The sequence below is a fragment of the Hyperolius riggenbachi genome, chromosome 11 (assembly GCF_040937935.1).
Source record: "Hyperolius riggenbachi isolate aHypRig1 chromosome 11, aHypRig1.pri, whole genome shotgun sequence".
NCBI classification, from domain to species: domain Eukaryota; kingdom Metazoa; phylum Chordata; class Amphibia; order Anura; family Hyperoliidae; genus Hyperolius; species Hyperolius riggenbachi.
The window spans coordinates 22,299,586-22,324,889 of NC_090656.1; the positions used below are offsets into that span (position 1 = coordinate 22,299,586).

Sequence of the window (25,304 nt, forward strand, 5' to 3'; positions counted from 1 at the left end):
AAGAATCATTTTGAATGCAGAGTGTTGTGTAATCTGCACATATTAGAGAATGATGCAATGTTAGAAAAAACACTATATACCTGAAAATAAAAATATGAGAATATTTTCTTTGCTGATAATCTTCTAGTAATTATTCATAGTACACAACCAGTTCATTATATCATATTTTTTTTTTCGCTTCAGTGTCTCTTTAAGCCTGTAAAAAAAAATAAAAAATAATAATCATTTTTACTCGTCTGGGGCTTCTACCAGCCCCATGCAGCTGTCCCGTACCCTCGCCGTCACTTGCGGATCCACCTGCCCCACGCCGCCAGCTAGTTTAGTTTTCGTCCGACAAGCGCACTGCTCCTGCACATGCCTGGCCACGCATCGTCTTCTTCGTGTTCAAATCTGCAATAGCGCTATTGTGGATGAGAACGCGAAGAAGTCGCTGCGAGAGCACGGGACGGCTGCAGGAGGCTGGTAGAAGATTCAGGTGAGTAAAACTATTTTTTTTTTATTATGCTTAAGTGCCTCTTTAATGTGTTAACCCCCTTGGCGGTATGAAAAATACCGCCAGGGGGCAGCGCAGCAGTTTTAAAAAAAAATTTTTTTTTTAAATCATGTAGCGAGCCGAGGGCTCGCTACATGATAGCCGCTGCTCAGCGGCATCCCCCCAGCCCCGCCGATCGCCTACGGCGATAGGCGATCAGGAAATCCCGTTCAAAGAACGGGATTTCCTGGAGGGCTTCCCCCGTCGCCATGGCGACGGGGCGGAATGACGTCACCGACGTCAGCGACGTCGGGACGTCATTGGGAGACCCGATCCACCCCTTGGCGCTGCCTGGCACTGATTGGCCAGGCAGCGCAGGGGTCTGGGGGGGGGGGGGGGTGCCGCGCGCCGCACCGGATAGCGGCGATCGGGCGCGCGGCGGCGGCGATCGGGGTGCTGGCGCAGCTAGCAAAGTGCTAGCTGCGTCCAGCAAAAAAAAAATTATGTAAATCGGCCCAGCAGGGCCTGAGCGGCACCCTCCGGCGGCTTACCCCGTGTCACACACGGGGTTACCGCTAAGGAGGTTAATATGTGACCTGAATCCAAAGAGCAGGGATCGGCAAGCTGGAGTTAGGGATGAAGGGGGAAGATATGGGGGGTCAGAGCGGGAGTCCATCCAAAATTAGGGCAGTAGTCATCAGTCTGACCAATCAGAATCACTGATCTGTGCATTTGATAATCTTTCTCCCCAGTAATCTTTGCATCTGTGTTTTTTTTCCCCGATATATATATATATATATATATATATATATATATATATATATATATATATATATATATATATATATATATATATATATATATATATATATATATATATATATATATATATATATATATATATATATATACAGTATATAGGAAAGGAACATGCCAATCTTATAGTCCCAACAACAAAATACACTGCTCCAATCCTTCTTTTTCCAAATTAAACAAAACATACCCCAAAAAACTCCCCAATCTCCTCCTCCTCCCAGATCCACAGACAGAATCTTCATTATATCAATATCTCATTATTCCAAAAGTTTCATCAATTCCATAAACTTCATAAATTCCATAAATTTAATTCCCTCCTATAATTCCCCCTCACATTTTCCAGAGAGCTCCTCCTCCTACATCATCATATCCCTATATTTCCTTGTATCCTGAAATTCACTCCATTTTTCCCACTTTGCATTAAAACTCTCTAGCATATCCTGTTGGAATGCAGTTTGATTCTCAAACCCCTTCACCATATTAACTCTATCAACCCATTCCCTACGGGATGGAGAACCCTGGCCTCTCCATTTAACCGGAATCACACTCTTAGCTGCAATCAACAATTGAGGTACCAAAGAATTCTAATACCTACCAATACATGCACATGTTCCGTTCAACACTTTCACAACATCCAAATCACCCCCTTCTTCACACAATCCCCCAATACATGATTCCAACACACCTTTCCAAAACCCCAAAATAACCGGACACCCCCATACCAAATGCAACAGTGGACCTTTTGCCCCACACCCTCTCCAAATTTCATCTGTAGTTAAATCTTCCTACTTTCATCTGAAGAACATTGCAAAGATTAAACATCTGATTCCCCCAGACCCAGAGGATCTTCCAACCCTAGTTCACGCCTTCATCACATCACAGCTGGACTACTGCAATGCCCTTTATGCTGGCCTCCCCAAACAAGGACCTGCACCGCCTGGAATTAGTGCAGAATGCTTCTGCCAGATTGCTAACAAACCAGCCTCGCCACTGTCGCATTACACCGATCCTTCGCTCACTGCACTGGCTACCAGTAAAATGGAGAATACTCTTCAAGATTGGACTGCTGACATTCAAATCCCTGCACAATCTGGGCCCTGGATCCATGAAGGACTTGCTGAAGCTGCACCACACCTCTCACAACCTCAGATCAGCAAGTTCTATAAACTTGGTGCACCTCAAAAAATCTGGAGATAGAGCCTTCTGTCATGCTGCCCCTACTCTTTGGAACTCCCTGCCACGCCCAGCAATGACAGCACCATCCCTGGAGCCATTCAAATCCAGACTGAAAAGCCACCTGTTTAGCCTGGCATTTCCGGACTTATAAAATTCTCCCTCTGTACCACGATGGTCTGAGCCATGCTTATGCTCTCTGAGTCCTACGGGAGAAAAGCGCTTTACAAATGTTATTTGTTGTTGTTGTATTACTGATTCCCTGGAACATTACTTATCCGTGCACCGGTGTTGATAAATCTGCCCTGATGTTCTGCCCTCTGATTTGTACTGGATTTGATTAACCTGCCCCGGTGTTTGGTCCTCTGATGTCTCAGGAAACTGATCTCCCTAAACAATGAATCCTTGGCGATTACGTGTTTTTCTTTCCCTCTTCCTGAACGCAGGCAGGAAGCACACTTGTGAAATGGAGTCTGAGAAGTGTGTTACACATGGCCCGCAGCTCACCGCGGTTGCTAATTAAGTGCCTTTTTACATTATTCTGCTGCTCGCTTTAATGATGTGAATTAACAATAGTTGGTAATTTAAACTGGTGCCAATTGCTTCATTATTCACGCAGGTAACAGAGAAAGAGAGAGAAGGAAAGAGAGAGAGTTCGGAAGTTTATCCAAAGTGACACTTCTTCTTCCCGTTACCTCATTCCCAGCGACACTTTTCTGTGAAATCATTACAGATGATGTAATCCGCAGGCACAGGTGCGCTATCTTTCTGACATAAGGTGAGAATTTCTTTCTACATTCATGTAATATAAGTGGCTATGCAGAACATGCAGCACACATGGGTGTCATCAGAGAATGGATGGTATGGAGAGGCTGGAGTGACTCTGGAGTTGCTGGGTGGGGAGCTATGTCTAATCAAGCTCCAGAGACCTTTATATAGAACAAGCTTCCCTGAGCAGTGACATTAGAGGCGCCTATACTCTATCCCCTATGCTATCAAGGCATTTTGTATTGACCTGAGGAAGCAGGCCATGACCTGTGAAATGCGTTGTCAGATTGCTTTTTGCATACAAACTTTTTTTTCCAGTTAAACTGGTGTCTATATCTTCTGGTGAGGTAAGCAATTACCTCTCTTTTTATTATAATATTTTTTTTATTTGTATTTAAAAATACTGAAATAAAACATACATTGGGTGCCTCCATCTAGGACTGGCCTTAGGTTTCACAGCGCCCTGAGCGAAACCTGATTTTTGTGCCCCCCTTCATCCTCTTCGCGCATGCACGCACACACACACACACATACACACACGCCCGCACACACAGGCCCATATGTAATTCACCTTTTCTCCTGAGATATCTCCTAGGACAGTGGTTCCCAACCTTTTTGATGTCGTGACACATCACGCCAAATGCTCAGATGTCCGTGACACGTCACATATGTATAATAGGAAAAATACTATTAATAACCACGAATGGATGGAAAGAGTGCAGTATCCTGAATATACTTAGAAATGAAGGCTAGAGCCTTTCAGGAATATTAATGAAAACAATCAGTGGGACAGTTAGCCGCCCCCCCTCCTCCCCCGCTCCCTCCCATTTAGAATGATAGCACAGCACCGCCAATTTGCACCATGCGTTATAGCCGCAGTGCGCCACCCCCCCCCAAAAAAAAGCCCTCAGACTCGGTATAAGTAGATAGCCAGGCATAGGTGCCCCCAGTATAGGATCTCATGTGTAGGTGCCCTCAATATAGGTTGTCAAGCATAGGTACCCCCAGTATAGGAAGTCAGGTGAAGGTCTCCATCCCCCCCATAGGTAGCCAGGTGTTGGTGCCCTCAGTATAGGCAACCAGCTATAGGCGCCCCCTTGGAAGCCGGCGCCCTGAGCGACCGCTCTAGTCGCTCAGGTCAAAGGCCGGCTATGCCTCCATCCTACCCACTACTGGTATGGAGAGGGGCTGTGGTGCACAAACACTATGCATGGAAAAGGGGCTGCATTTGGGATTGGATAGGAGCTGTTGTACAGTAGTATGTATTTCGCCATCGCCGCATGAGTTGGGTGCTGCTAGTAAAACATATTGGTAATTGAAATTACTGGTTAAGTGAAACTGGACTTGGAAATCAAGAGGGAAGATGCTAACTTTCAAGTTTTTGGTAACAGAGGCCATTTGTAGAGTGCTGAAGATGGGGTTACCTTTTAAGGGGAATCTGAAGTGAAAATAAACTTATGATAGAATGAATTGTATGTGCAGCACCGAAATGGAACATTAGTACCACAGATATGAGTCTCATATTGTTTCCAGTACAGGAAGAGTTAAAAAAAACTTTTTTTGTGGTTTTACTGCAGAGGAAAGTTCAAAGGGTCACTCGCTTGCTCTGTTTCATCATTTTTAAAATGCAGAGTGAATTGTGTCAACTGCAATTATTAGAGAATGATGCAATGTTATAAAAGAAAATCTGTATACCTGAAAATAAAAATTTTAGACTATTTTCTTTGCTACTAATGTATTAAATATCCATACTACACATAAAATTCATTATATCATAAGGTTTTTTTTTCGCTTTAGTAAGATACCGGAGAGTAGGAGGCACTCTTGGAGATGACTGTATGTAACAATTATATGAAGTTATATTCAAAAATTCTTGCCTACCTTATATAAGGAGACTTCCACTTGTTAAAAAGAGTATAGTTATTTGTTAGTCAGCACTTCAGACAACGTGTTTCGCAGCTCAAACCACTTCCTCGGGTCAAATAGGGTGCTAAGGTATGGATCTGGAGATCCTGGGTGCCTTAATAAGTGAAAGTCTCCTTATATAAGGTAGGCAAGAATTTTTGGATATAACTTTATATGATTGTTACATAGTCATCTCCAAGGGCGCCTCCTACTCTCCTGTATCTTGCTGTACCACCCCACAACGTGGGGTCTTCATGACACCTGGTTGGAGTGAAGTCTTTTTAAAGGAGGAGCGACCGACTTCTAGAAAGACCGAGTGGGGACGGGACTTCCCCACATGCCCGGAGGAGTGGTTGCTTTTTTTTTTTTTTTTTTTTTAAGCAACCTACACTTGTGAGTATAATATACTCTTACTTTCGGCCAATTATCCTTTGATAATACACCATGTTTCCTTCTCCTCCCCCCCCCCCCCCCCCCCAAAAAAAAAAAAAAAAAAAAAAAAAAATATATATATATATATATATAATTTTACTAACCGTGTCAGAGGTTAAAGTAAACCTGTAAGCAGGGCTGTTTCTGGCCATTTTGGCACCCCAGACAAGGAACCTTTTGTCTCTCTACCCCAGGAAGATTATAACCTACATCAATTAGTTCTGTGTGCACAAATCTCCCTGGCCCAAACTCGCTGAACCCATATAACAAACACTTTCTATGATGGTTTTGAGGGGTGTGGTGTGTATACTCTTTATAAGCATAATAGTGTTTATGTACAGCCTGGGTCCTTACAGGTTAGAATAATGTCCTGGGAATACAACCAGATTTGCAATAATCAATACAGCAGCCCATTTAGATGTTAAAATTACTGTACGAGCAATCTCTTTCTTATTGGAACAAGCAGTTGGTTATAAGAATCCCAGACTACATCTGTGGTTCCCCCTCCTACAGTTGTCACCCCAGGCGTCTGCCTGGTTTGCCTAAGCCTCAGGGCTCGTTTCCACTATTGCGGTGCAGAATCGCCTGGATTCCACCGCTGTTGAAATTCCATGAATTAGCATGCGGATGCGAATTTTTGCGCGTTTTTTGCCGCGAATTCGCATGCAAATTCGCATAGGTGAGGGTATATGCGAAATTAACCATGTCACTGCCTGTTTGAATTACATTGGTACATATGCGAATTCGCATGCGAATTCGCATGAAAATTCGCATACCATAGCCGCATGCGAATTTCCTATTAAATACATTAGCGGCGATTCGCATGCATTCCACTCGCAGGCGAAATCGTTGGCTCTTTTGTGCATTTTTTTACCGCTGAAAAAAACGCACCTCAACAACGCTACAGTGGAAACAGGCCCATCCACTTGCATTACATGTGCGAATCTGCATGCGTTGGACGCATGCAGATTCGCGATAGTGGAAACGAGCCCTAAAAGCCTGTCTGTAAGGACAAAAAAGAGGTATATGGAGGCTTCCATGTTTATTTCCTTTTAAGCAATACCAGTTGCCTGGCAGCCCTGCTGATCCTCTGCCTCTAATACTATTAGCCATAGCCCCTGAACAAGCATGCAGCAGATCAGGTGTTTCAGACTTTAAAGTCAGATCTGACAAGACTAGCTGCATGCTTGTTTCTGGTGTTATTCAGATACTACTGCAGAGAAATAGACCAGCAGGGCTGCCAGGCAACTGGTATTGATTAAAAGGAAATAAATATGGCAGCCTCCGTATACCTCTTACTTCAGTTCCCCTTTAAAGGGATTTTTAAGTCTGCAAAAAAAAAAAAAATCAGTTTTACTCTCCTGGGGCATGTACCAGCCCTCTGCAGCTGTCCGGTGCCCTTGCAGTCACTCGCGGATCCCTCCTGTCCTCCAACGCCATGCAACTTTCATTTCGCCAACAAGCCTGGCCATGCGTCTCCTTCTTCGCATTCCCGTCTGCAATACTGTCCTGCACAGGACCCTATTGCAGACAGGAACGCAAAGAAGACTACGCGTGGCCAGTCCTGTTGCCGAAACGAAAGTAGCTGACGGCGGAGGACAGGAGGATCTGTGGGTGACTGCGAGGGCACCGGACAGCTGCAGAGGGCTGGTACATGCCCCAGGAGAGTAAAACTGATATTTTTTTATTTTTTTTTTTACAGGCTTAAAGGGACTCTGAAGTCTCATAAAATGCCACTTTCTATGTAACAGTTACCTTCAGCAGTATCGCCCCCTAACTAAAACGCCACATCCCTGCAGAAGATCGCTGGTTTTAAACCCCCCAAATCCCCATGGGAAAATGCGGAAACGCTTCCTCATAGAGGCAGAGCTTTGAGCTGTAGCTCTGCCTCCATGCGTGTTAATCCACGCTAATCGCCGCCTCTCCCCACCCCTCTGTCTTCCTTCACTGAGAGGGGTGGGGGAGAGGCGGAGATCCGTGGGGGGTGATATGAATGGAGGCAGAGCTGCAGCTCAAAGCTCTGCCTCCCCGGGCAGCGAAATCCACGACCAGGAAAGTCGTGGATTTTTGCCCCGGTATTTGGGGGGTTTAAAACCAGCGATCTGCCGCGGGATGCGGCATTTTACTTAGGGCAATACTGCTGAAGGTAACTGTTACATAAACAGTGGCAATTTATGAGACTTCAGAGTCTTTTTAAGTGCCTCTTTAAACCCAACAATCCAGCGCTGGAACCTTCCAAGCATATCTGACAACGGCTTGTTGGATTTTCTTTCATTACCAGGTCCCCAGCCATGCATGATCGTGGTTGTACTGCGTAGGCCTGAGTTTGATCTGAGTCTGAGCAGCTGCTCATGCTTAAAGGGAACCAGAGACAAAATAAAGAAAAGATTTTATACATACCTGGGGCTTACTCCAGCCCCATACGCACAGATCGCTCCCACGCCGCTGTCCTACACTGCCCGCAACTACAAGAACCGTCTCCCGTCACGGTCATCGGAGCCAGGCTACGCAGGAGAAGTGCGCCCCCTACGTATCTCTCCAGCGGCTGCTGAGGAGATTTGCAGAGCGCACTTCTCCTACGCTAGACTGGCTCCGACTGACGGAGGAGCGGGGAGCCGGTTCTCGTAGCTGCGGGCAGCGGAGGACAGCGGCGTGGGAGCGATCCGTGTGTATGGGGCTGGAGGAAGCCCCAGGTATGTATACAATCTTTTCTGTATTTTGTCTCTGGTTCTCTTTAAAAGTAAAACCCAGGCAGGATAGGCTGTGTTCTACTGCACAGGCCATACTCGCACAGGTGCAGTACCCAGCGTGCTCGTACATGGACAGGAACACGGCCATAAGAGCACATCCAACAAGCGTTACATCGGTGGGCTCAAGATAGAAACCTCTGCTATCCAGTGGCTTCCTTCTACTAAGGTATCTAACTTTTACATGTTCACAGGTACAATTTGAGGAAAAAAAATAAATCCAAATTTTATTTCTGTCCTCTATTCTGTGTTCCAGTAATCATGACAAGATGTCATCGAAGGCTAGAAAATGTCTAAGGCAAACGTCTAAGATGTCTGAAACAAAGGACTCTTATTACAGGCACAGCAGATAAAAGGCAGTGATATAATGCTAGGAACACAGCATACAATTTTCTGGCAGATTTACTTGCCAGATCGATTATTTCCAACATGTCCGTTCTGAATTTTAATCGATTTTCTGATCATTTTTGGATCGATTTTCCAATCGATTTCCATTCACTTCTATGAAAATCGATCAGAAAATCGATCAGAGAATAGAAAAACGATTTAAATTCAGATCTGACATGTTGGAAATATCTGGCAGGTAAATCTGCCAGAAAATTGTATGGTGTGTACCTAGCATAAGCTTGTTCAAGTTTTCTGCTAGGCAGTGGATTACTCCAGGTGTAAAGATTGAGTAACAAGGGTTCCCGTCCTGTGCATATAATTCCTCCTGCATCTAGGTATGACATTTCTCATATTCCACTAAGAGAGTCCACATTCCAGGCCTGCATAGAAAAGCAATTCCAGCCTCAGTCAGTACTGGAAATTCATAGCCAGCTGCGCGCTGACATGGGAAGATAGTTTATAGCAACATAAAATGACAAGAAGTCTTGTGGAGAACTGATAGAGGTTGGCAGTAATTTTTAGTGAAAGCGGAGTCTCGCTTTAAGAAGGCAATTCGGTACTTTGCGGTGTTTCGGTAGAGCTCTCCTGGGTTCCTGTAGACCCTCGACAAAATAATTCTGGTGGCTCCGATTCTCCATAAGGATAACTGGATACTCTGTAACAGATAAACAGAGTGTCTAACGCTCCCATTAATTTCCCTGGCAGTTGTAATCCCCCCCACCTTCTCCCTCCTGAACATCCTGCAACGTATCAACAAATCATCTTTTATTTTTAAAAGAAGCCTCGTTGGTTAACGACTGCGAGCTCCTGATTTATGGGTGATATCTCTGCTACCAGGAAACACAAGCTGAGCAAGAGCTTCTCACTTACAGGGTGACCCTTGAGGGCCGTTAATCTACATGCACAAAAGGCCGCTGACCTCGTGAACCTTTGATGGATATTATGATAGCCCACCCTGGTGGGAAGGCCTTTTGTTAGGAAACCAGGTATAACAAGGCCCGGGGAAAGGCCAGACACATCAACCCCCGGTAGCTCATGATGACCTGGTTATAGGATGTCCTGACCTTAAACCTTCACCTCCCCCAGCTTCTCCCTTTGACCCCTGACAAAATGAAGTCACTTAAAGCCCCCAAAGGCTGGTTATGGCTGTTTAGCTGCCAAACAATCTATCAAAATCCAGCTACTGCTGTGAAGCCTTCAGAAGGAGCAGGATGCAAGTCAGATCCTTCTGGATGGAGTTCCTTCAACACCACAATTAATTACTCAAACTGTTTGTGAACTCTCCCTGACCCTTCAAGGAGGACGTTGAAACTTATCAAGAAAAACCACCTTGCTTTTCCTCGAATGCTGTAGGATTTCGTCACACCTGAAGCATGTGAGTGTTACATGAATTCACACACTGAAGTCAATTTAACCGCTGTGGGGGAGATCTGTGATGGTTCATGTAATAGCAGCAGAATAATGTTCTTGGTATACGTCAGGGTTTCTTTACAACACTTATTTTCTAAGTGCGTTTGAGAAGCTGAATAGTGTACTGGTTAGAGGCTCTGCCTTTGACATGGGTGCCCAGGGTTTGAATCCTGGCTAGGGTCAGTACCTATTCAGTAAGAAGTTCTTGGGCAAGACTTCCTAACACTGCAGGGTGGCTACTTCAACGCGCACTTAATGGCTGCAGCTCTTGAGCGATTTGAGTCCGACAGGAGAAAAGCGCTATACAATATTAGGATTATTACTAATAAGCTTGGGGGTACTTCACAAACGCAAAGGGAAATTTTGCGGCTAAATTTTTATTTTTAACCACTTCGCATCCAAACCTTGTTTCCCACTTATGGACCAGAGCAGTTTTGACAGTTTAGCTATGTCCTTATTTAATCAGAAATAACTTTATCCCTACTTATGACGCAGGAATGAAATGTATATTGTTTTTTTCAAGACAAACTAGGCTTTCATTGTATGCCATTTTTTCCCTCGAACAATTTTGTTTTCTATGAATTTTAATGGGAAAACAAGCAAAAATAATAGAAAAAACACGATTTCTCAGTTTTACCAATTCCAGTTTAAAAATAAAAAGTGCTACTGAAGATAAAGAACACAAATTTTGTTTGGCTATTCTTACCGCTTATCACAAAACTTAGATTATGTTCCTGTCACAATTTATGGTGAAGATATTTGATTTTGAAATAATGCTACAGAGTGTATTTTTCACTATGAATGAGAAAATAAAAGTATTTTTAATGGTAAAAAAATCAATCTCATTAGCTCAGGAAACATATATTCCCATTCACCAATTAGTGCTGCATCAGATAGTGCCAGAAATGTGCACAGGAGCAAGCCCAATCCTGCACAGCACTGCTTCTGCTACAAGACGTATATCTACTGACTCGTGGCTAAGATGAAGTCACAGAGGACGTAGATATACTGTAGTGGTGGATAAAGTGCTTAAAACAATATTTTTGTAACTTTGGATGTCCCCTCAAGTTTCTGTTCTGGGAAATTGTAGAAGACCTCATAGAACAGCAGTGTGAAAAATGAATTCAGTGTCTCATCACTGGCTAAATACCTGATTTTCCTTGTTCTTGTGTGGGTGGAGATTCTGGTAAGACTAATTGTAAGGCCTGGAACCCACTAAAAAGCGCTATTGCAATCGCTAGCGATTTGTGGTAGCATTTTGCAAGTGATTTTGGAAGAGTTTTCCCTGCTCCTATACAATACATTAGAATGAAAACCCTCCCAAAATGCTGTATGTCCTGTGATTGTGATTTCCTTAATTGCAATCACTTTAGTGGAATCTGACCCATCCATTTACATTGGTAGAGGGTTTAGGGAAATCGCTAGCGGTTGAAAGCAGGGACGGATCAAGACCAAGTTGCGCCTGGGGCAAGGTCAGGTTTTGGCGCCTAAACTGCCATTAACTTTGCCGCCTTTTTAAGAATTCAACAAACTGCGCCTGGGGCAAGATACCCGCTTGCCCCCTCCTAGATCCGTCCCTGGTTGAAAGCGCTCCCTAAATGCTCAAAAAAACTAGTGGGTTCCAGGCCTTAGTATCATTAACTCTGTATAATGTGTTGAGGAACACCCAGAAGTGGTTAGTGCATACCTCTACACTTCCTGAAATTAGATAGGGGGACACTTTTTAGCTCAAACATACTGTGTATGGACAAAAGATATGTCTTCATCTTCACCCGATCTCCAGATACACCTGCGCCACATCTCCAGATACACCTCCGCCACATCTCCAGGTATGCCTCCACCACATATCCAGATACACCTCCGCCACAGCCCCAGTTACGCCTCCACCACATCTCCAGATATGCCTCCATCACATATCCAGATACACCTCCGCCACAGCCCCAGTTACGCCTCCACCACATCTCCAGATATGCCTCCATCACATATCCAGATACACCTCCGCCACAGCCCCAGATTCGCCTCCGCCACATCTCCAGATATGACTCCACCTCATCTCCAGATACACCTCCGCCTCATCTCCAGATACACCTCCGCCTCATCTCCAGATACACCTCCGTCACAGCCCCAGATACGCCTCCGCCACATCTCCAGATACGCCTCCGCCACATCTCCAGATACGCCTCCGCCACATCTCCAGATACGCCTCCACCTCATCTCCAGATATGCCTCCGCCACATATCCAGATACACCTCCGCCACAGCCCCAGATACGCCTCCGCCACATCTCCAGATATGCCTCCACCACAACTCCAGTTATGCCTCCACCACATATCCAGATACACCTCCGCCACATATCCAGATACAACTTCACCACATCTCCAGATATGCCTCAGCTAAATCTCCAGCTACGCCTGCCACATCTCCAGATATATCTCTGCCACATCTCCAGATATATCTCTGCCACATCTCCAGCTACACCTGCCACATCTCCAGATATATCTCTGCCACATCTCCAGATATATCTCTGCCACATCTCCAGCTACACCTGCCACATCTCCAGATATATCTGCCACATCTCCAGATATATCTCTGCCACATCTCCAGATATATCTCTGCCACATCTCCAGATATATCTCTGCCACATCTCCAGATATATCTCTGCCACATCTCCAGATATATCTCTGCCACATCTCCAGATACGCCTCCGCCACATCTCCAGATACGCCTCCGCCACATCTCCAGATACGCCTCCGCCACATCTCCAGATACGCCTCCGCCACATCTCCAGATACGCCTCCGCCACATCTCCAGATACGCCTCCGCCACATCTCCAGATACGCCTCCGCCACATCTCCAGATACGCCTCCGCCACATCTCCAGATACGCCTCCGCCACATCTCCAGATACGCCTCCGCCACATCTCCAGGTTACGCCTCCGCCACATCTCCAGATAAGCCTCCGCCACATCTCCAGATACGCCTCCGCCACATCTCCAGATACGCCTCCGCCACATCTCCAGATACATCTCGGCCACATCTCCAGATACTCCTTGACCACATCTCCAGATACTCCTTGACCACATCTCCAGATACTCCTTGACCACATCTCCAGATACTCCTTGACCACATCTCCAGATACTCCTTGACCACATCTCCAGATACTCCTTGACCACATCTCCAGATACTCCTTGACCACATCTCCAGATACTCCTTGACCACATATCTGTACACGCCTTCACCAACACATCTTCAAATATGCCTTCACCACATCTCCAGTTACACCTCTGCCACACCTCCAGATACACCTTGAACATACTGTATATCCAGACATGCTCCCACCACCAGTGATGCTCGGATACCCCAATCACGAATACGAGTAAATCCGGCCATGGCAGAATCGAAATCCCGATACGCCGTGATCGTGATCCGGATTTGAATCGGAGCTCCGAATTCAACTCGGATTTTAGCCATGATTACATGTAGAAGCCGTGATCACGGATTTGACTTTAACGTTAATAGCTAAGCCCACATACATGCTACAATCACCAAAATGGCATGCATTCTAAAGGTGATCAGTGGCTACAACTTTGTTCTTGAGAAAATCGATTTTAAAGGGAACCAGAGATGAACCTAGACGGAAAAATGAGAAAGCTTTCATACATACCTGGGGCTTCCTCCAGCCCCATACCCTCTGATCGATCCCACGACGCCGTCCTCAGTCTTCCCGCATCTACGAGAACCGGGTCCCATCACTGACGTCATCGGATCCAGGCTACGCAGGAGAAGTGCGCCCTCTACGTATCTCTCTAGCCGCTGCTGCAGAGATACGCAAAGAGCGCACTTCCCTTACACTCAGACTGGCTCCGACTGACGGAACAGCGGGGTGCCGGTTCTCGTAGCTCCGGGCAGAGGAGGATGGCAGTGTGGGATCGATCACAGCGTATGGGGCTGGAGGAAGCCCCAGGTATGTATAAGATCTTTTGTTCATCTATGGTTCCCTTTAAAGTTTCAAAGGGAAATACCGTAGTATACATTTAAAGAGACTCTGAAGTGACTTTTAAAACCGCTTTTTACCTTATATTCTACATGGGCATGTTTACCCCTGATACTGATATGTTTATCCCGCGGCTGAACGAGGGGTCTTTACCCCTCAAATCCCCTCCGTGCTATGCGGGGAGCGCTTCCTGTTGAGGCAGGGCTAATGGCTGCAGCCCTGCCTCTCAGCGCGTCTATCAGTGCTGATCGCCGCCTCTCCTCCGCCCCTCTCAGTCTTCCTTCACTGAGAGAGGTGGGGGAGAGGCGGAGATCCGCCGCTGATAGACGCATATGGAGGCAGAGCTACAGCCGAAAGCTCTGCCTCCAGGAGCAGCAAAATCCACGACCAAGTTGGTCATGGATTTAGCAGGGGGGATTTGGGGGGTAAAGACGTTACCCATTCCCGTTCTGCCACGGAAGAGCGGCGTTTTAGCAGGGGCAAACGACAGTTCATGTATTTACCACATTTACCTCTTTAACCAACACTGCCAGGAACCATGGGTCCAAATGTTTGGTCCAGGGGGCAGCTTAAACCCTTCCCATTAACCTAACTTCTGGTATAAAGTAGTGAGACCAGAGTGATTACGTTCCCAGGATATCAAAAATTATATTTTAAAAGTTTTAGTGACTCTAATCAGAAGAGGGTAAGGATGTCGTAGGGCATAATTTAAATGTCCCTCTTTAACCTAAACAAATATTTCTTTCCGTCCCTAACCAATAACTCTATGCTGCCACCTTCATCCCATCCTCTCTGTGATGTTCAAATCCAGGTCAAAAACCCACTCTTCCCCCCCCCCCCCCCCCCTAAGTTTGACCCAAACACCCATTACTTCAGCAGAACTGAAAAAGAATATTGCCAACCAGACCCGGGACAAGGTCCTCCAGCACCCAAGGCTAAAAGTGCGCCCCTCCATCCCTTCCACCCCAGTTGTCACACACTGATTGCTATTAGACTAACACCTTTCATCTATAGTTAACTGGCTTTTAGTCACTGACATGTACCCCCTTTTCTTATTTCTCTTTGCTTCAAGCACAATAGAAGAATGATAGCTGAGAGAGTTGTGCGCCCCTTCCTACACTGCACCCTGAGGCTGGAGCCTCTCTCGCCTCTGCCCGGCCCACTTGCCAACATTCGGGTGTCTGCATTTAGGTGGCTATGTAACCCTCCATCGTCATCCATTTTCATCCATTAATATTTGCATTGTCATTTTTTTTGTCCATTATTAATGGATCCACAGAAATGATTGGAAACGCAGCTATCGGGGAGTGAATGTCAATTATAACGGACAAAACGGAATCCAACGATAATGGCTGAAAATGTGAAATGGACAAAAACTGACGCATATGGAAAATGTTATTACTAGTGGATGGAGACACCCTGATTTTTTTCTCTTTCTGCCCCACCAGGAATCTTCTTGTAGACTCTGATATAGGGTATCGGCCTAACATAATTTCTCAGCTGAGTATCTCAGTCAACTATAAAAAGAAAAAAACAAAACAAAAGATGAAGTAAACCTGACAATTTGACAGGGCGAGACAGCGTTTCAATAGAAAAAGGGCAAAGAGGGTCCGAAGAGAAACAAAAAAGAACAAAGTAAAAGGAAAAGAGACAATAGGGAGGCTGAAAGAGAGAAAAGAGAAGAGAAGAAGATGGAAAAGAGAAAAGGACTTTGGTTCAGAAATCGGTCATAGATCTATCCAAGATTTTTTTTTTTTTTTTAAACAAAAAGCAGAATTTGTTCCATTTCCTGAATTAAGATTTGATAATTTTTTCTAAGTAATGGATGCCCAGGGCTTCTAGAAAGCAAAACATGTTTTAGTGATCAAATTACTTCTTCTATATTCGGCCAGGGCTTTACTGATCCAATTTTTTCAAAATATTACTCCTAGCAGCCGTAAGGATCAAGTCAACCATAGGAGATATTTTATTGTTGGGCATGCAATTCTCATCTCCCTTTTGACTGATGGCCAAATCAACCAGACTTGGGGAAACAACCAGACTGGGGAAAAACAAAATCCATAGCAGTATTAGTGAAATAGAATACATTGAGGCAGTAGGTATGAATCGAGGGGCATGAAGTAGCTTGGCTCCGAGAGTCTCTCATTTTTGGCAGAAAACTGTAATATTAGATTTCTTAGGAACGCCTATTACCCCCAAAAAATTAAAACAATTGAAAACAGTTTAGAAAGAGAGTGTTACTTCTCTTGAAGAAATAGGCCAAACGCTTGTTAATTTATTGCACAAAAGAGGGACAATGCGTTTCTCAGTTCTTTCTCGCTTCCTCAGGTCAATAGATATATAATGTGCTTGATGGTTGGGGTAACTCAATGGGAGTGCCTCTGTCTATCAAATGGAAATCAGTCACTCCTGCACTTCAATGAATTTTGAGTTCCATTCCTGAATTAACCTGAATGTTGGGACTACTGTAATTCAGCCGAACTGATTCTGAACCAAACAAACAAATTTGACCAACGTGGCCAACCACCCTAACAATGGAAACTATCAATGCCTCTGAGCTTCCAACAGTAGAAGAAGCCATCACCAAACGCAATGGTTGTTCAAGTTGCCGACATGGAATTCCCCCGCTACTGAAAAAAAACCTCTTCATACATCTGGGAAGTACAATAAAGACACTCTACTTTTTTTTCTTCTTTTGAACAAGCTTTATTACCAGCAATCCTCCCACGCACCGCTCAGCGGAAAGAAGAAAAAAAATGATTCAGAATCTTCGGTGTGATTTCATCTGTGCAGCCTCTAATCCACTTACTTAATGAAATACATAATTAACATATTATAATTGCAGTAAAGATGTTTTTGACAGGAGTCATTTCCCGTGTCTAATACCATGGTAATTTAATCTGTTCCCCACTCCTTAACACGACCCTTCGTGATTAAGTTTCAGAAGACTTTTTTTCGTGCTGCCTCCCCCCCTCCCCCCTCCCGATTGATTGATTCATTTGACACGTTTGGGCGCTGCCGGTGACTGTCAGTTAACGCAGAGACGCCAAGTGTGCACGACAGATGGTATCAGGAAGTTCTGCGCGCTGTGTGGTCTTGTTTATATATAATATTATTGGTTTTTTTAGAGGGCTGTTTCCAAATGCCCTGATAATCCAAATATCACCAACTTAATCTGCTGCGTAGTGTCATATTTTACCGCCTGCCATTCACCAGAGCCATGACTGAAGCAGAATAAAAGTGTCTCTGGTCACTGAAACAGAACAACATTGCTTTCCATGTGGCTAGGATGAAAGTCAACAGATAATAACGATTATAATCATTATTGTTTTAAATTATTTACAAACAGCCCGAAATGCTGATGGACAGATTGCTTGCTCTATGTATGTTTTCTCTCCCACAATGCAACAATGCTCCCACAGTGTGATGTCAGCACCTAGGTGATGACATCACACTGTGGGAGGGGTTTCACCACAATATCAGCCGTACAGAGCCCCCTGATGATCTATTGGAGAAAAGGCAAAGGTTTCTCGTGGGAAAGAGGGTATCAGCTACTGATTGAGATGAAGTTCAATCCTTAGTTATAGTTCCTAGTTTATACTACAAAGTGCTCCTTCCTATCTTGGCCTACATAAGACGCAAAAGTGAAATAGGATCATGTGATCACCACTGCCAGGAACCGGCCCGCGGCACGCCTGCGTATACGGTTCCCGACTGCGGGTTTGACCAGATCGAGAGGGGAAGCAGCCTTAGTCAAGCTAAAACAAGGCTGGGACCCCTCAGAACACTTCTCACTGCCACCACTAGCTGTTGCTAGACACTTCCACTCTGCTGTTGAGTTACTCGCACTGGCGTTTTCGTACGTTGGGTCAGCTGCACGCTTTAGGCCAACGTATGACAAACGCCCCACACACACGCACAATTGAAATCTTACACTGTAGTGAAGCAAAACCACTAACAGTCGTTCCGAACGATACTGGTAGCCACTCCGGGACTTCCCACTCTGCTGTCGAGCACAGAAGTGCCCCATACACACAATGCAATTACAATCTTATACGGTAGGGTTGCTCAATCATACAATCAGGCATGGACTTATACACAGTTACACTTCAGTCTCTTCTAGGCTATGAGTGTTAGCTTAGTACAGCAGAAGTCAAACTTATTAAATGACAATTTAATATTCCAGGAAAAAAAAGTGGAACAATGCAGACAATAATATATACAAAAGATTTACAAAAACAGTAAAAGTTACAAAATAAAAGTTACACAGATACACACAAGGATATTTGCATAAAAATAAAAATGGGATATAACGTTACCGCGTAGGTTAGAACACGGTTGGCGGGAGAACGCCATACCCATTCGCTCGGGATCCCTCTAGCTATGCGCTACCTCCAAGAGAAGATAATTTTTAGGCATCTGGCCCTGCTTTTTATACTGGGATATACGCCTGGAGGCTGCAACTTCCTTGGGAAGGGGAGGAACGGGTTTTTATTAACTTTTCAGACATAATTTAATTCCCAGAGATCTCACTTTTACATGTAAAAGTGTATTTCCGCACACACATCAAAGACCTTTTGATTGAGGCTGTCATATGTAAAATCCTGTCTCAGGCTGGTGTGGTCTGCCAGTCTAGGTGACACATCTGAGACAGTATTCAGACGAAAGGGTCCGACCACCTGTACAAGCTTCAAAGCAACTGTCTGATTAAGTGTTTCCTAATTAGAAGCAGACAAAGGTGGCTTCCCCCTGCTGGACCATGAATGCAGAGTTAATGTACATCTACATGCAGACTCACATTAGCCTTCAGTTTACTCTGGCCAGGTGACCAATTACTCCCAAGCACAATACAAATCTGAGGTAGTACCCAGTAGACAGAAAAAGGACAAATATGTTCCTGTATTATCTTTAACATCATCAGCACCCCAATATATCCCCACAACCACCAGCCCAGTTTGTCATTTAACCGTGTTTAAAAACATTTTTCCAATCCTAATTTTAAAATGGATTTTTTTGAAAACTTCAAGGTCTTTTTAAATGTTTTTCTGAGTTTCAAAACCATTTTTCCTTTGCATTTTTAAAATCGAGTTTTTTCAAAAACTACATGTTCTTTTTGGAATTTCTTTTTTTACTTGTACACACTATTCTCCTTAACATATGTTGCAATTTTGGTGACACTAGTTTGTATGGGGACTGTGCAATAAACGGTTCCTGATTACAATTACAGACAAAATTAATGACAGTTTTTCCCGAAATTTTGCATTAAGATTTTTACTTGACAATTGCAAATTTGGCTGCAAAATTATGACTATGCAAACTTTGTGCTCAGCACTAGGCACTACGGGCCAGATTTGGTTCACGGACCAGAGTTTGAAATGTATGCACTATAAGGAGATCCTTTTTCAAATTATAGGTTAGGTTTGACAGACAGAGGTGCCTGGCTCTTCTACTGACCACATATGCTATTGCTCCGTTGTTATTGCCTGATGAAGCGGGATCAAACCTGCGAAACGTGTTGCATATTTGGAGTTCATAAATAAAATATATTGACTGTGTTTACTACAGTCGTTGTGTGTCTACTTGGAGGAGGTAAGTCCACCACTACCTCCTCTATTTACCAAGAATTTGGTTTTTAAGCTCATTTAGCTTCCTTTTATCCTTTTGGCGCCTCTGTTCTCCTGCATAATATTGAGTCCACCCTGGGTGGAGGGTTGAACCCCTTTTTCTCATCTACAGAGAGCGACTTCTTATTCCTGAGTGGGGTCAGGAAAATCTCCCCACCTGCCTTTACAGTGGTTGCCTAATGGTAACCCTGGTTTGTGAGTATTAATATTTACTCTATCTAGTAACCATTTACCAGTACATATTACACTATTGGGGCTCTTGGTGTTCCTTGTTTTCATTCTTACAAGAGTTATGTATAAATGATTTAGTCAGTGTTTGCCCATTGTAAAATATTTACTCTCCCTGATTTACATTCTGACATTTATCACACGGTGACATATTTACTGCTGGCAGGTGATTTCAGTGGAACGATATGCTGCTTGCTTTTTTGGCAGTTGGAAACAGCTGTTATTTCCCACAATGCAACAAGGCTCTCACAGTGTGAGAGGGGTTTCTCCACAATATCAGCCATTCAGACCCCCTAAAGATCCGTTTGTGAAAAGTAAAAGATTTCTCAGGGGAAAGGGGGTATAAGCTACTGATTGGGATGAAGTTCAATTCTTGGTTTCTCTTTAAAGAGAACCTGAGACGAAGCACCCTTATGTATTTTACCATATATATCAATAGGAACATGACAGTAAACACCTACCCTGCTCTCTGTTTCATTCTTCTCTGCTGAATCTGCCTGTTATCAGCTCTGATAAGAATCCCTGACTGAGCATTCAGTCTAGCTTTTATCAGAATGATTATAGCTGAATCAGTCTTCTGTGATGCCTTTTCAAGCCCAAGTCTGCCCCCTTGTGGCTCTGCTTTGCTACTTCGATAATAAATAGCAGGAAAGCACACAACACACAAATAACACAAAAAGCAGAGCCACAGAAGACTGACTCAGCTCTATAATCATTCCAGGCAAAGATAGACTGAATGCTCAGTCAGGGATTCTTATCAGGGCTGATAACAGGCAGATTTAGCAGAGAAGAATGAAACGGAGAGCAGGGTAGGTGTTTAATCTAATGTTCCCACTGATATATATGGTAAAATACATGAGGGTACTTTGTCTCTGGGTCTCTTTAAGTTCTCCGCTGTTCTCAAGTAATCGTCCGCCCTGAAGAACCTTGGTAAAGCAGCTTTTAGAAATGGTCCCCCCTTCCTGTCTCTTGATTTTTTTGCAGCGGGGAGAGTAAACTTTTATTTCCTCTTGATGTAGAGTTGATATATCTCAGTACGAGAGAGACATCGGATCACTCGAGGTGACAGCCTGAAACCACAGCCCTCGTCTCCGACAAGCTACTCCCCTTGTCACAATCACAGATGAACATTGCAGTACAATTTGTTTTTTTTAAACTTCTAGCAAATCATCTTCATAACTCTCCTTCTCCCATCTCCCTCAGCACACATTATGTTATATAGCTGTGCTTCTAAAAGGCCCTTTTAAATGGATCTACGCTTGTTAATAGTATGCTTAAACATGCGAACGTATACCAGACACTTAAGGGAAAAAAAATAAAGCATGCATTAGTTTCAGCATCCTGATCCCTGAAGCGGGTTCCATTTCCTTCTTAAGAGAAATATAAATAAGTTCCGCTTTTATGTTCTCAGCTCTCCTGTCCCAGTTGTAAACCATTAAGCTATGGACCCTATGGATGTGTCACTGGTGGATACGGACCCTACGGATGTGTCACTGGTGGATGTGGACCCTATGGATGTGTCACTGGTGGATACGGACCCTACGGATGTGTCACTGGTGGATGTGGACCCTATGGATGTGTCACTGGTGGATACGGACCCTATGGATGTGTCACTGGTGGATACGGACCCTATGGATGTGTCACTGGTGGATACGGACCCTATGGATGTGTCACTGGTGGATACAGACCCTTTTAGTCACTGGTGGATGTGGACCCTTGCGAAGACTGAGGTGCAAATTCTAAAGGCTCATGAAGACTTTAAATAGTCCAAGTGATTCTTTCTGAGCATTGCACCAGAATTTTCTGAAGTGTCCCTAACAAAGATGCAGAATTTGGGCCTCAGAGCATCACAGCCCCGCAGGGCCAGATGTAGACTTTTTGCTGCTTAGTTTTGAATCAGACTTGTGAGGGTGCACCTCCCCCTTCCCGATTTGGAATGATTGCACAGCACCCAACAATTTGAACTGCTCGTTATAGCTGCAGTGTGACTAAAGAAAACAACCCTCCGTATAGGTAGGTAAACAGGTATAAGTGCCCCATCCCAGCATTGTCCCCTTTCTTTCCCTGCTACAGTTGACTTTGGATGGAGCAGCAGTGTGCATACAGAGCATGGAGCAGCGGTGTGTACAGAGCATGGAGCAGCGGTGTGTGTACAGAGCATGGCGCAGCGGCGTGTGTACAGAGCATGGAGCAGCGGCGTGTGTACAGAGCATGGAGCAGCGGCGTGTGCACAGAGCATGGAGCAGCGGCGTGTGTACAGAGCATGAAGCAGCGGCGTGTGTACAGAGCATGGAGCAGCGGCGTGTGTACGGAGCATGGAGCAGCGGCGTGTGTACGGAGCATGGCGCAGCGGCGTGTGTACGGAGCATGGCGCAGTGGCGTGTGTACGGAGCATGGAGCAGCGGCGTGTGTACGGAGCATGGAGCAGCGGCGTGTGTACGGAGCATGGAGCAGCGGCGTGTGTACGGAGCATGGAGCAGCGGCGTGTGTACGGAGCATGGAGCAGCGGCGTGTGTACGGAGCATGGAGCAGCGGCGTGTGTACGGAGCATGGAGCAGCGGCGTGTGTACGGAGCATGGAGCAGCGGCGTGTGTACGGAGCATGGAGCAGCGGCGTGTGTACGGAGCATGGCGCAGCGGCGTGTGTACGGAGCATGGCGCAGCGGCGTGTGTACGGAGCATGGCGCAGCGGCGTGTGTACGGAGCATGGCGCAGCGGCGTGTGTACGGAGCATGGAGCAGCGGCGTGTGTACGGAGCATGGAGCAGCGGCGTGTGTACGGAGCATGGAGCAGCGGCGTGTGTACGGAGCATGGAGCAGCGGCGTGTGTACGGAGCATGGAGCAGCGGCGTGTGTACGGAGCATGGAGCAGCGGCGTGTGTACGGAGCATGGAGCAGCGGCGTGTGTACGGAGCATGGAGCAGCGGCGTGTGTACGGAGCATGGAGCAGCGGCGTGTGTACGGAGCATGGAGCAGCGGCGTGTGTACGGAGCATGGAGCAGCGGCGTGTGTACGGAGCATGGAGCAGCGGCGTGTGTACAGAGCATGGAGCAGCAGCGTGTGTACAGAGCATGGAGCAGCAGCGTGTGTACAGAGCATGGAGCAGCAGCGTGTGTACAGAGCATGGAGCAGCAGCGTGTGTACAGAGCATGGAGCAGCAGCGTGTGTACAGAGCATGGAGCAGCAGCGTGTGTACAGAGCATGGAGCCAGCAGCGTGTGTACAGAGCATGGAGCAGCGACATGTATAGAGCATGGAGCAATTCTGGGGAACTTAACAGTCAGGTATGAGCACAGCGCTGTGCTCTGCTGTGTGAATGCTTCACTTTCTCCTTAATAGCAATGTCGGCTGTCCTCATTAGTATCTGTATCCAAAGTGCTCCTGATCGATCTCGTTGTCGATCGGAAGCAGATCGGACATTTAGGAAAGAATTGCCAGATCCTGTCAGTCGGATGGGAAATTGCATTATGTGTACCCAGCATGATGTCCTACCATATTTATTATACTGTATCGTGCGTGGCTGAGGGAGACTTTTCAGGAATCCCCCCCCCCCCCCCTCTTGAAAATCCTGGGTTTGCCCCTGGTGGTAGTGCAGTACTGGAAAACACTGAACTCTGCAGGCTAGTCTTTTCTACTGCTAATGTTTGCCTAAGGAAATTGCACAGCTGTGCGCTTGATTTATAGGCCTTGTTAATTAATAGGTGTGCCTGAAATCTTCAAACCCCTTTATTAGAACGGAATTTACAGACTAGCGTGTTGGGGGGAAACGTGTGTGTTTTGTCCGCGTGGGCATGTGATCATGTGTGTGTATGCCTGTGTGTATATACATGTATGGGGGGAGGGGAGGGACACGGTAATTACTGGTTAATTAGCTGGCGCAGAGTTTCACTATAACAGTCCTGTCATGGATTTTTTCATTGACTGCAGAAGATTAAAAAAAATAAAAATCTGGAAGTAAAAAAAAAAAACATCCCATGTCCCTTTTAAGATGTGTTCCAGACAAGGATTTAAAAAGGAGGGGTTGAGGGAGGTGGTGGTGGGGAGGGGGGGGGGGGTTGCTTTGAGTGGCAAGTGAGCTTGTAGCCTACTCTACATCAACTGCCAATATGTTCGGAGGCCTTGGTAACAATCTTCTGTCCCCCGGGAGCCCTGTCGCTGTTCAAGTGAATATCAGAGGAGAGAGAAAACAATTTCTGGTGCCAATATTGTAGCAGAGATGAAAAATGTTTTAATATTTGAGTCTTCTTTATGGCAGGCGCCCTGACAGTGATGGAGTCAATGTCAGCTTCCCCCCCCCCCCTTCCACCCTTTTAAATGTCATCTATCGCCCGCCAGCTTTTCCCTCCGCACGCGGGCTTGACGCGCGGCCTCCTTTGCAGCCATTGATCACTGATTTTATTCTAAACGGAACGCTTGCCACGAGACAAGCCGTCCAGGAATTCGTAAAGGAGGGGTCCGCACACCGGCGGCGGCCGCTGAGCGTGTCTTCCTTATTACCGGCCCTTAAAATGTTACTTATTTTTCTTAGCCCGGTAATGGGATTTGGAGAGGCTCTTGCTGCGGAGGAATAATATTAATCCGTTTTATGCGGAGAAATTAAGACACTTTCAAGGTTCTGCTGGGTAATGCTGCTATTGAATTTCGGGGACTGCGATCATTTGTTATTTTTAATGCTCAGGGTGAAATGCTACGGTAACAAGGAGCCTAATGGATGTGCAGGCGCGGTCTATCCCGACCGTACGCGGAAATATAAAGCTCATCTTTATGCGCACGTTGTCCTGGGCAGCCAGGTGCATCGCTTATTTTTGTTTGTGTGGAAGCAACATGATGAGCTGATATCAGATAAATCAACCTTTTAAAGCACCTGGTAGTTTGGAGCCTCTTTACCAGCCACTTCTTGCAGCACGGACTTGCAGGACTTCAGGCTGCGATCTCGCAAAGCATTGTCTGTGCCCCGCCCCCTTAGTGCCAGAACAGCATGATGATGCAGAGCAAAGCAGCAGGAGCTCCACCCAATGAGGTAGCTGCTAAATATGAGAGTCATCCAAAATGTAACAGCTGTTCGCTGTTATCTGCCAGGCAAGGTATTCTTTCAGTGTAATTTAACTTCGATCTGTCAGGTCAACCTCTTCTCTCCCCGCACTGCAGAATGCTGGTAACTGTTTGTTCAGCAGCATTAACATGAAGCCCCTCTGCTCTCCCATGTTAAATTCTTCTAACTCATAGTTGAGGAGTGTGATGCTACTACAACCAGCGGGTTGAAAACCTTGTAAAAGGTTTTGATAAATGCTTAAAGGAAAAAAAATAATTGCCCATTTACTTACCTGGGTCTTCTTCCAGCCCCCTAAAGTCT

General features: G+C 45.4%; 1 long non-coding RNA gene across 2 annotated transcripts in view; it reads left to right on the forward strand.

Annotated features, from left to right (window-relative positions):
- LOC137538712 (uncharacterized) overlaps window positions 1-25,304 on the forward strand; it is a 921,113-nt gene that overhangs the window by 38,914 nt on the left and 856,895 nt on the right. For both annotated transcript variants that reach the window (XR_011024864.1, XR_011024865.1), the window contains exon 2: window positions 3,081-3,239. This is a non-coding gene — a long non-coding RNA (uncharacterized lncRNA). The remainder of the gene's footprint in view (window positions 1-3,080; window positions 3,240-25,304) is intronic.